This window comes from Gigantopelta aegis, unplaced genomic scaffold, assembly GCF_016097555.1.
Source record: "Gigantopelta aegis isolate Gae_Host unplaced genomic scaffold, Gae_host_genome ctg3617_pilon_pilon, whole genome shotgun sequence".
NCBI lineage: Eukaryota > Metazoa > Mollusca > Gastropoda > Neomphalida > Peltospiridae > Gigantopelta > Gigantopelta aegis.
The window spans coordinates 28,697-42,582 of NW_024533425.1; the positions used below are offsets into that span (position 1 = coordinate 28,697).

At 32.1% G+C, this 13,886-nt stretch overlaps 1 pseudogene; it reads left to right on the forward strand.

Moving 5' to 3' along the window:
- The first annotated feature begins 1,813 nt into the window (after positions 1 to 1,813).
- LOC121392337 lies at positions 1,814 to 6,474 on the forward strand (annotated as a pseudogene).
- Positions 6,475 to 13,886: the final 7,412 nt, after the last annotated feature.

The following is a 13,886-nucleotide window of genomic DNA, read 5'->3' on the forward strand; positions in this document are numbered from 1 at the left end:
TATGAGTATGTTTATCTGGAATATGAATATACTCATTTGTTTTGAAAATAGATTCCTAATATTGAACATGACATGTACAGTATGTTGAACGAAACCTTTTATACATATTGGTACTCCTGACATTCATTGTATGATAGTATTATCTCATGTCTAGAAGCCAACCATTTTACTCTCAGCAATGTAAGCATTGATAGTCTAATTACATTGATAACATATTTTAATATCACTATTTGATCTAGTACTGACTTGTCTTCTGTTGTTAGGTGATTGGTCTACTAAATTTGTTTACACCAGCACACTCCATGGATGACTTTCAAGATGTGTAAGTCATCACCTTAGACAATACATGCATTATTATATTCAGATGGAATAACCGTTAAATATTTATTTTTGTTTGATGGTGTTCCATCTGGTGAGATGACTAATCTTCACACTTCACAATAACATACTCTGTTCAGATTGAGAATGACACTGTGGGTAATAGAATTTCAATGATGACATCATCATTAACCTAATATGGGCATAATGTCATAGTTATAAGTTTTTTTTTGTGAGTCATACTGAACTTTTTGTGGTTCTTTTTGCTGTCCCTTTTGTCATCTATCTTACTTTTATTATTAAGGTATTTTTGACATTTTTTGAACTTTTTTGTTTAAGTTGAAGAATTAACAAGAGTTTGTTAATAATATGCAAAATATACTTGATGTTGGTCATGGTGGAATGCAATTAATGGCATTAACTTTATATGGGGTTTGTGGTTTGCAATTTTCCTAATTACTATATAGCACTCTAGTTTTATTGATAAAATATACAGACTTTACAAGGTGTTTTTGAATGATATAACCATTTCTCTCTATCTCATTCCTAGCCAGAGTTATAACATGAGTTAGTGGTCATCCTTAATGTGAATAAAGTAGATATCCTTCATTTGTAACCAGTAGAAGTAGCTGCTTAGTTTAATAGAAGGTGACTTTATATCATATGATTATCATTAGATGTTACTTTGTGCTGTAATTAAAAACTATGTATATGTCAGTGGCCTGTGTGTGTAACACAATTATTATGACAGTACAACTGTAAAGGTTGTCATAGACTATTTTGAGTGTAGCAGAAATATTGTTATTGTCTTTAGCAAGTGATTGATAATAGTGTTATGAAAAGGTAGTATATTAATATAACAAGACTTGAACTGTTGTGTTTATTTTTTTAATACTTATGATCACAAAAGTGAGGATACATGACACTAGTTAAATCTAATAGCTTCATCCTGTATGGAGTTCTTCATCCTTAGCTATGTAGTCATTCTAATGATGTAACTATGATGAGTACCTGTTATGGAGAAGGGAAGATCTATGAGACATGTGCATGTATATAGTTTTTGTTTATACACTACAAGTTATATGATATTATATCATAATATGCTACGTGTATAATATTTGTTTATTGCTGTCCAGGACAACCTTTGTTTCTCTATTTTTCCCAACATACATGTAAACCATATATATAATAACATGTAAATTCCATATATATGGATATTTGCTTCCTTTTCCTTTTTGTCTTCAGTTGTCATAATAAATTCTGTTATTAAATATAATAAATATAAGTTATGCTGTTAGATTTGTGTTGTATGACAGACTTTATTAAGCATAAACTGTCTTATAGTTGTTGACTATGTTATGTAAATGTTGTTCTACTATAGGACTCTGCTCTGTTCTCTACTCAACAGATTAGATATTATTTTATTTTATAGATACATTGTAATGGAAGTGATGGATGCTAATTTTGTGTCGTGTCATTGGTATCGACTTGGATCATGACAGAATGTCTTATCTCCTCTATCAACTTCTTTGTGGAATCAAGGTATGTAGTATAGTGTGAATTTTGAAGTATTGTATATGTAGACAATGTGTTATTAACATTTTCTACAAGAAGACAATGATTTAACTAGGTGATATCTATTAATGCAACATGCCTCGCCTTCTTATTATCAAGAAGATTATAGTAAATGACTTCATTATAGATTGAAGGAATAATACTGTAGGTCCCTGTCTCTAACATTCAATAAACTTATTTATTATCAATTGGAGTTCAATCTGACTCTCTTGCCAGATGGTGTTTTTATTTAAGTTACTAAATTTGATTCTCAATAGCACAAGTTATTTGAGTAGCAGCCATAGTTACTATATGTAACCACACAACCACAAAGCATTCTTTGTGGTTACAAATACATTCCTAAGCATGTGTTTCATACCACAGTGATCAGATTTTCCAATTGATTGCCCTGTGCTTGACCATTTTGACAATATTTACTACAAATATTTTATTTGTGTAATCATGTAAATGTGATTAGGTTACTTCAGTAATGAACATTTGAAGAGTTAAAGTTCATTTACTAATTTGATAATAGTGACACTATTTGTCCTTTGAAGAACTACTAAGACTAAAAAGTTCAGGAAAAATGTTTATATAACAAGTTAAGGAACACATTGCTAACACCATAATATTATACTATTAATGTGCTGTACCATATTGTATTGTTTTTAAAACACTTCTTTTAAAATAGCATCATATTTGAAAACTAAAAACATTTCACACATTTAGTACTTTCAATATGACTCTCATTTGATGATGATACTTGCTCTTTTTTTTCACACATTTACATTCAGCTGGAATCATACACAGAGTAGTGAATATAAACTTATACATACTAGATGTATTATGACTACGTTGTAGTATGTTTAATAGTATTCTCCAACCCAATTTTTTGGCTGAAGTTTTTACGTTTGTGACCACAAAGGAATGTAATTGTCTAATGTCTACGTTAATTGTCTGAATATAGTACAAGTATTAGTTGGTATGTACCCCTTATAGTTGGTGTAAACTAGAAATTAAGAATATTTTGTTCTAAGAACATTTAATGTTTTTGTGACTCTGACTGTCTTTATTTAGACTTGGTAAAAACATGTGCATTGTTTGTTAAGTACATGTACATCATTAATATTGCAGCAACATATATTGCATCTTTGTATATAGGGTTAATAATAATGTCCTATTAGATCAAGTCTGACAAATGAGAGTGACAGGCATCATAAAATATTGAACTTAATGAAAGGCATGTTTTCATAACTTCATGTGTATATAAAGGGGATACACTTGAAATGTATTTTCTCTCTCTTCTGAAATATCTTTCTTCATGTTAGGTCTCAAGCCATAACATAGTAGTGAAAAGAAGACTGTTTTTTAAACTTGGTATTTACATGTACAAAATATATTTTATTAATGTATTGTACACTATGTATGTACATGTATATGACAGTCTTGAATAGGAGTAGTATAATACTTGATATTATGGTTTGAATGACACTGGTTTGTTTAGTTTTTATTTTATTTTATTGTTTTTGCGTTCAGTTAGGCAAAATGTGTTGGAGAGTGTTATAGTGTTAGATATCCCACTATACATTAATTATTATCATGGTAACATGATTTTCCTCAATGACTTGAAATAGTTACAACTCTCATAACCTACTAAACTAACAACATTAAGTAATATTACATGGATAATGTAATAATAGTATATAGTATTGGTAATTGTAGTACAACAAATGATTAATAAGAACTGTGGCTGACTGAAACGTGTTCAGAATTATGATTGTTTTGGTAAAAGTTTTATTTAAAGAAATCTACATTACGCCTTTAATGGTATTTTTCGTGTCTCCCTGACACTCTCTGAATATTAGTCTTGAGTTCTCAATATTGCTCTTCAAGAAAAAAATGTTTCATTAGAAAAAGTCTTTAAGTCTCTACATTGGCTGGAAAATTACACTCAAAGTTTCTTCAGTTTTGTTTGAGTTTTTCAAGCTTTCTTCAAAACTGCAACACTCACTGAAATGTTTGAGCTCTCAAATAACAAGTTACTCAGTGCTACTATCTTTCAATTTTCACTTGAACATTTTCCTTCAAGTTTTGTAAAAGTTAATGTAGGATATTATTTTAATACAAGTTACTTCATTAAAATAACAATAGACAGTGTCATTGGATCAGTATGCCTGTTTAACTACTCCACTGCCTCCCAAAATTAGGGATATTGAATAACAAAAAAAGTTCATATATCGTCTATGCAAAACTTGATCATTGACAATCCTACTAATGGGCTAACTGCTTCTATCAAATACCCAATAATTTTTGATAATTATTTTTAAAATTACTTTACCTGTCCATGTATCAGAGGAAAGTATATTTTTTACATCACACAACCAAATTAAGGTACTAGAAGAAAAGAGCCGTTCAAAATACTAGTGCAATTTACTTTAGCATTTCTATAATTTTGTAGGTTTACTTTTATTTTTCTTGTATTTTAGATTCTTGATTTTTGGATTAGCTAGAGCAGCTGATCAAGCTTTTATGATGGACACCATATGTTGTAACTCGTTATTTACAGAGCACCTGAAGTCATTGTAGGAATGAAATATAAAGAAAATGGTTTGTTTATATTTTTAGTTTTCATTCTTGGCATCACTCTCAACTCTCTTTCTCTACACACACACACGCACACACACACACACACACACACACACAGTACAACACATGCACACAGTTGATACTGGTCTGTGGGCTGTATATTTGCTGAGATGGTTGAGAGAGGAGACATTCTATTACCAGGAAGAGACTGTATCCTATTAATAGGATATCCTTTGCTTTATTAAATTAACTTCATATTTAATTTCCTTAATTATATATTAACAGATATTGATCATGGAACAAAGTGACTCAAGTGTTAGGTACACCTCCTCCTGAATTCTTTAAACAACTACAGGCATCAGTAAGTATAAATACTAAATATTAAAACAGACTATAAGTATTAATTAGTTGTAAACTACAACTATTATCAATTAATTATCAATTTATTACAGCTAGTCATTACTTTGATAGTGATTGGGTAACACTACTTACTACATGTATTACAGTTATAAAATGGTTATTAAAAACTACAAAAGACCTAAATGTTAAATAGTGAGTGTCTGCATTATGGCTAAAGACATTGCCATAGTGATAGAGGTGTAACAAAGACACTAAAGAGAACAACTTAGGTATTATTTTGCATGATGAGATAACTAGTAGTTTGAATACAATGATTTTGGTACTCAGAAATTAAATTCTAGTAGAATAAAACTTGATTGGTAGATAGTGTATCTTTAGAATTAGAAAGAAGTCAGACAAGCTAATGACAAAAATATTTTATATACTATAGGTTAAAATGTACTGTGAGAGTCAGCCTAGATATCCTGGTAAACATGGTATGAACTCTTTCCAGATGATATTTTCCCAAACGACTCACCAGATGATATAGCAAAGAGTAAGTCTATGTTATATTGTTGTTGGTATATTTTATTATTATGTAGCAAAGTTGGCTCGAGATTTGTTAACAAAAATGTTACAAATTGATCCAAAAGATCGTATTACAGTTGATGCTGCTCTCAGACATCCTTATGTTTAGTATTTGGTATGATCCAGCAGAAGCAGAAGCGGTAAGTCAAACTAATAATATGAAAAGAAGGGAATGTATCCTATATATATATAATGTATAGGATAAAGTTATATTCTCTGGGGATATATTCACTCACATTAACAGTAAAACTTGCTTATTGTCTTTTTAAAAAAGCATGGGCAAACGATTTACGATTCCCTGCTGTGCAAAACTTGTCATCTATCACTTGAAGAATTAATTTATGGGAAAACTTTTAATGATACAATTATGTTTAACCCTGAGGGGGTGACACACCACTTTTAATTAGACTAATGATTATTAATATTATATTTTAAACAATTAGTAAGTTTTCAGTTTCTGTAGCTATCATATACATTTTCGTGTTGGATTAATGATGCTTGGGAAATATTGATGCTTATCTTTATAGTTAAGCTTTGAAAATGACAATGTGGCTTGGAAAATTCAGCACACCCACAATGCCTCAAATGACATAAACTTGTTTGCTATACAGAATGATTGTGTTACAAGCTTAAAATCTCTTATGTAGCTATAGCTATCACAGATGAGATGTGTCTCCAAGTTTTAACATTTTCCATTGTATGGAAATATCAGAGTGTATCTTCATTATTAAATGTAGCAAAAACCTTTGAGTCATCTTGATATTGGAAGTAGATTTAACAGACTTGCTATGTGTAGAACAAACTAATTTTGATTGTAATATATATCCAAGTAGTATCTTCTTTATATTAATATCTTAATACAACGTAAGCTTTATTAGTTACAGCCAGAAAGTTTACATGCAATATAGGTTGTGTCACAGATTATGATTTTCCCAATGATTATTGTTCTCACTATTTGTGACTCACCCACTAGGGTTAATTATATGACTTAGATTGTGATAATAAGATTCATTTTCTTTCCTTTAGAAACCTCCACCTAAATATGATCACAGTTTAGATGAAGAAATGTCCCATTAGAGCAATGGAAAAGTAAGTACCTCCATAGCCTCACAAAAGTAGGACTACCATTCAAATGAACTATTATTGAACAAACCACAGTAGTCTGATCATGACCATATTTGGAATTTAAGTACCTATGAATTATGAACATGCTATGAAATAAGTGTACATTTCCTTATTTGGTCATTCACAAAATGCTTGATGCTATAATATGTAGTTGCATGTTCAATTTTCCTTTATGAGGCTGTATGTTCCTGCTACAATATAACTGGAAGTAGGTTTTGTAAAACACAAATGAAAATCTTTGTAATGCTTTTGGAAACCATAAACAAACATGATTTTTTAAACACTAATAAACAGACAAATCAAATATAGTTAATTGTCAATTAAGAGGACTATATTGTTGACAATGTGTGACTGAGAGGTTGGCTTGATAACATAAAAAGTGGTTAGAGAATCATGAATATTATTAACACAAGCCATGTATGGTTCTTAGTATAAACTTGTGAGGTTACATCACCACATCTATATAATAGATACAATGGTGTGATGTCATTTTATTAATTTGCTAAATACTTTGTCAGCACTTTGAACAGCTATGTTTGGATATCACATAGTCTATGTGCCTTATCATCACTTGGAATATGTGTTTGTGATGAATGTCGTACTTTACAATGTCTCATTACTGCTTTATATCTTTTCAATTATTAATCTTTTGTTGTTTTTATAAATTATATAGAACTAATCTATGATGAAGTAATGACCTTTAATGAAAAGAGAGATTGTAAAACGTTAACAAATACAGAACAATCTCACGTTGATTGACAACACATTCTGTTAGACTATATTTTTTAATACATAATGTTTGAACTTGTATTAATATATTAAGTTCTGATCATTTAATGTGACTATTTGTCCTAGCTCATTTTGAAAGTGTTACTATAGAATCTGTTTTTACAAATTGTTCAAAACAATAGAACTTATGTAGAAAGAAATTTAGCAAATAAATTTTTTTGGTATTCAATTATCGAAATCTATTTGATAATTAATCTGTTTTACATATTAATTAATTATAATAATTTAATTGGTTATATAATTTACTGTTTGTTACTCCAAAAGTTTGTTGTTCTTAATGAAATATGTATTAACAAAGGTTTGCTGTTGTGGAGAGTAAACATTTGTAATGTTCATTGCAGCAGTTCATTCTGATTTTAGTAGGAACTTTTCATTGTGATACAATCTTTGTTTCTAACTTTAGTAGATATGGTAAATGAGTATTGAAGAACATGCATTGACCACTTATGTTTGATTATTGAAGAAAAGTGTACCTATAACTATTTATTCTCAATTGGTAGGAGATGGCCATTATGACAATTCTTTGCGATTTTGGTAGAAAATGGCATTGTGACATTTCATTTTGATTTTGGTATAAAAAAAAACACATTACAGTCTTTTTGTTTTCTTGTTGACAGTGACAGATCATTCAATTTGATGACTGTCACATGTCATTTTAATATTAGCATAAATTACTCATAAAAAGAACACATTATATATATATATAATATATAATTATAATTATATATCATTTTATAGTATAATTTTTATTGACTTAAGTATTTACTTCAAGTAAAACAAATTTAGTATGATCACTCTCTCTTGCTCACTCTGAGGCTTCAACATCACATTTAATCAGTTTGGGTTGAAAGATACAGGGTTCAGGTTTCTTTCTATTGAAAAAACAACCATGAAAATAGATAATGGGCAGGTTAGTTGGTTCTTGCTCTTCCTTATTTATACATGGAGATATCAGTGGCAACACACCAAACATTGCAAACTACATGATGTAAAGACAAGCAGGAACTCCACTTAGCTGCATAAATACAAGTAGCTAGCTATGGCAGCATATGAACCATTAACTTTATTTTGACTGAAGCTAATTCTCATTTAATGGATTGGAGACACGTGTAACTTTGCTTGGCATAGATCCAGAGACACGCCCTTGTTCCAAGGGATAGTGGTGTAGCACATACGTGTAACGGTCAGCTGTATTTATTATTCATATGCCTAAGGTTAAATAATTAATTAATATTCATTATTAGCTTGGTATGTCACCTCAATGCAATACGCGTTTTGCTCAGTTATTATTAACACTATAACAACACTTTGATAACATCACAATATCTTATTACACAGAGATAATACAATATGCAAAAAGTATTGTGGCCTGTGTAAACTACACGTATGCATTAAACATAACTAGATAACAAAAAAGGGCAAGAGTAATTAAAAATTTTAAAATAATTATATTCAACTCAACACATAGTGGCTATCAAGGACCAATGTAGCCATTAATCCAAAGATATAATGGACTGTATTAACAGAAGATGACTGCCATCCTGTGATAAGGAGAACAAAATACTGTGCGTGTTTTTTATCAAGCCTGGCTCTTAATGTCAGAACACTCCCAGTATACAGCTCCCTATAGGGGTCAATTGATAATCCACAGATAAGGGTTTGTACAGCAGATGCTATAAATTGCTCCAAGCACAGTTGGAGTGACACCTTCAGTGGAAAGTTGGGCTTGTAAAGTCCGATCCAACCACGTGGGGTAGGATTTAACAGTCATTACAAGAGTAGAGATTCCGTCAAAGAAGTATCTGAGAAGCCCAACACATGGTCCTAATTTAACTGGTACTCCTACACTCTGTAAATGATAGCCTGCACAAACACACTACTAAATTGTGACTCAGAGTACATGCCTAGATTCCTCTGAAGTAGCAAAAACTGAATCCGAGCTTCCAACTTTATACAGTTAAAATGGAATCCTCCATAAATTGACGCAAACTCTTGATAATCAACATATGAATCAATGGAGTTGTGTCGTTTACTTCTAGTGGAAGCTGAGATAGTGCATGTCATAAATTCCGGAACAAATGTCAAACAGTGAGACAACTGTTAGTAAGTTGATATGATCTGACATATTGTCCATAATCAAGCTGTCGCCTTGAATGTCTGTTTCACGAAGTTCACAGTTGGAAATGAAGCTAATGTAGCATCAATGGATGCAACACCAATAACTTCTGCATTGAGTCCCAAATTACCTCCAATACTTTGATAAAATTCGCTATTACTCTCATACAAGGTAACTGAAGACGGCGATTCACTTATGGAATTATTTTGAAGGCAAGTTGGTGATAGCAGCATCACTGTATACTTGAGTGGCCTGTTGTTAGGTCTTCAAGTACGGTTTACGGAGGGAGGCCGAAAATGATTTACCAATAATACTTGAGGTGACGGCAACAGCGTTAACGAGTCAGTGACGTTTGGCTGAGCCTCGTCCATATCCTGTACTAGCGCTAGCTCGAACAAGGATCCAATAAAAGCAAACACGCCATCTTCTCAAGAAAATGCAGCTACAGCACTTATTATGAAATTAATATAGCTAAGTCAATCAATGATGTCACTAAACGTCTGCTCGAGTGGGTAAGGATTAAATTCTATTATAGTTATTAGTAATCAAAGAGAGATTCATAGTCCCATACATTTTGCACATTACGTATGGCCTTTATCAAGTGTTATATTGGAAGCCTGAGAACTAGCTCCTTCTTCAAATTACACATAGCGGATTCTCATGACAATGTTTATATATCGGTTCTTAAGATGATGGGTCATGTGCATTTAATATATTTTTTTTAACCTGTCAGCTTGAGATGTTTAAAAGAATACATATCTAATACTCAACAGCCACATGCTAGTTTATGGAGCCATAGTGGCTGGTTGTGTTAATCATACACACACGCACACACTGCATTGCTACAACTGGTAATAGAGCATTATACTAGATCAGACACAAGTTATTTTACATTACAGGTACATTTACCCTTAATCAATTGTATAAGAACTGTATAAGAACATTGGTAATCAAAAAATATATCAAAGAGAAAATATTTCTATTTTGAGTCTGTGATTAGTTAAATGAGACAAAGTATACTATATATGTTATAAATCTAGACAATTAAGAGTCTAGATCCATAACAATACTTGTTATTTTAAACTAAATCACAGACTTCATAGTAGAAATATTTTCTCTTTGATAAATATTTTGTTGACTAGATATTCTTAGACAGCACACTGACCAGGCTGTGTCATCTGGTAACCTACCAAAAACAAAGCCAATGAATATATTAAAATGTATACAATCATAATGTACTCTTGAATTACAAATGTTCAGGGCCTTGTCTCATCAAATAAATGTCTCCGCCCAGCAACCAATATAAAAGGGATTGATCCTAATAACAATGTGATAGAAGAATCTTGAACAGAAATTAATCATGTTAAATAAATATTCTCGTGTGCTATTTTTTAATTCGCAAATATTTTGTTACAGTTTCCTTTAATATTATATTGATAGTGAATCTAAAGACAATAATTAAAATAAGTCACAGGACATTTTTTCTCCTAAAGTTTGTAAAGATTGCTAAAATGACATTTTTCTTCAAATTCAAAATGGAAAAATGCGTAAAATATTCAGTGACCATTTCTTTAAATTCTTATAATTGCTAATGCTTGTCACAAAATTGATTTATGACCTTTTTCCCTAACAAATTCACAATAAAATATAACAATGACAAATGTTCAACAGTGACCATTTTCTTCCTAATTCATAAAAGACAATTTATTGACCACTTTGTACAACATTTCCATAGCTATGGGGACACATCACATTGTGATTGTGATTGTAGACCCAATCGACCATGGCAGAATGTAAACATTGACATTAATGTAGATTCCAGATCAATATCAACGGATCAATCTATATCATTGTAATTGTGAAAGCTGTTTGATTTGAGTCTAGTTAGCTATAGTTGATAGGTGATATGTTATTGTCCATTTCTCACTGTGTATAGGTTCAGCATCTGCAAAATTACATATGTCTAGCTAAACAGGGTCAAAACCAAATCACTATACCCTACAAACACATGCCCAGCGTCAATCATTATAGTATTTATTAAAACAGACTACTTCCCCAGTGTCTTAGCTGTAATTATATTATATGCAACCTAAATAAACTCTATAGTTGGTTAAGTCAAACAATCTATTTTTCATGGTATGTACATGTATTTAATATAGTAAGAAATATCTCACTAACACATGGGAATTCAAGTTCCTTCCCTCTTACTTTTTACATGTGTTCCTTACTATATAGTGATATCATGTTATGAACATATGACAAGCTTTCCAAGCTTTTATTCATTGGTAAAATTGAATAGTTGGTTACCCATACATGGTTAATATATAGTTGCATATGCAAAAGTAAACTTATACTATTTGATTACAAAAATGTGTTTAATGAAAATTAGTGGCTATGTTAGCTACATAAGCAGTAGTACATTAGTGATGAAAAACGTATTATGCTTACGTTTCAACAAAAATAAGTTTGAATTGCAACCTGTATCACCGAATAATGGTTAATCGCCATCAATTTTTACATTGTTGACACAGCAAAAGTACATATATGCATATTAAATCGCAGAACTCACCACAGTACGCATGAAAATTATTTGTTTTACTAATGCGATAGATGTTAAAGAAGTTTCTTCATTGTTTTGGCAAGGATCAAGTGATGAGTCCAAACGCCATTCATAAAAGGAGGAAATATTCCCATAGGGTAGCACATTCAAAAAAACATGCAGAAATTGAAGTAACTCAACTACATTGTAATGCTACAGTTTCATAGAGTAACTCTATGTTGCATTGCAACTGTCACATAACCTGTCAGTCAAATTTTTATATAATTATGTACATAAGCTGAACACAGTACTTTCCTTTCTTCATGTATGACTGGTGTTATTAAAGAACAACTCTATTGATACCTTACTAGTATCTATGATATTCAGAACCGTAATTGTAGTCTATTGAGACTTTATTATGTTGTATTACTATGCATTGTAATTATTTGTAATAATTTTGTTATGTCTTGAGACATTTATGCACATATATATATTATATATCTATATATCGTTATCTTCATTGTTGTTCAAATTAAAGATATTCAATTCAGTGGAAATACCTAAGTAGTCGTGCTAGACAGACTTACTACTTACTACAACTTGCGACGAGAGTGGGATCCTAAATGGCTCAAACTCGTCATGGCTACAAACCTGTAGTGTTCAGGGCAGTTGGATGCATTTGATCCAGAGTCAGATAATGTCATGGCTTATCTTGACCATGGGTGGATCTTTCTTCACCGCAATTGACATATGACCCGACAAGCAAGTTCTCAGTGTTCTTAACTGTTGTAGGGAGCATGAAACTACTCCTGATTAAGAGTCTCACACACCTACATTGCCATAAGGAAAGTCTTATCATGGTCTCAGGCTGTTTTTGCTTGCTCACTTCTGACTAACCTCTACGGGATCGGAGTGATTCTGTTTCCTCTATCAGGCAACCAAGCAGCTGGTGGTCAATACATGATTTTCTAGCAGACTTACGATGTCCTAGCTTTCATTTGTTAATTTGAAGATTTTCTCAATCAAAGCTCTTCGCAACTGCTTTGTGTGGGGTTTTAGAACTGAGGTTATGCAGAAAAGATTGTTAACCAAACCTGATCTCAACATCACTTGAGCTCTGGAGCTTGCTCGGAGTATTGCAGCACTGCTGTGTCAGAGACAAAGGGTTCAAAAAACCGAAAGCCACATTGCAGGCGCCTCAACCAAGTCCTCAATTTTGGAGTACTCTGGAGGCTTAAGCTTAGCTCCTGAAAACAACTATGAATAGAAGACTCTGCCTGGTGAGCCAGGGTTAAGAACTGAGGTTATGCAGAAAAGATTGTTTAACCGAACCTGATTCTCAACATCACTCAAGCTCCTGGAGGCTTGCTCAGAGTTATTGAGAGCTGTGTCCAGACAAAGGTATTCAAAGACCGAAACACATTTCACACCCAGGAAGTCCCAATTTTGGAGGGAGCTGTCATTCGTTGCCAAAATCTGGCTCATCAGCAAACTCTTACTTGTCATTATGTGGGCGATATCACAATTGAATGCAGTATGGTCACCAGTGTCACCTTTGGTGGTAAAAATTGGTCACATCTCCCTGTCTGTAGAAAGGTCCAGCAAAAATATCTCCAGATTATAGAAAGGAAAGAAGAGCGGAAAAACAAGGGTGGGAAAGATTTATTTCCCGAAATTTGGAGTTACAAGCATGCATTTCCATAGGGCAACTCTTTAAAGCATTCAAGGCCCGGGTTCAAGGGGAAGCGGACCTTGGAGAAAAATTTGGGGCAGCCGACCCATTATAAGAATTTTCAACTTTTTTCAGGACTAACTTATCCTTCTTTATTCCTTTAAAACGATAGGGGAATTGCAATATGGGAACATGGGCGTTAAAATGTTTGCTTCACAAGGCCCATTTCACCCTCAAGATAGTTTTTCTTTGGTTTGATG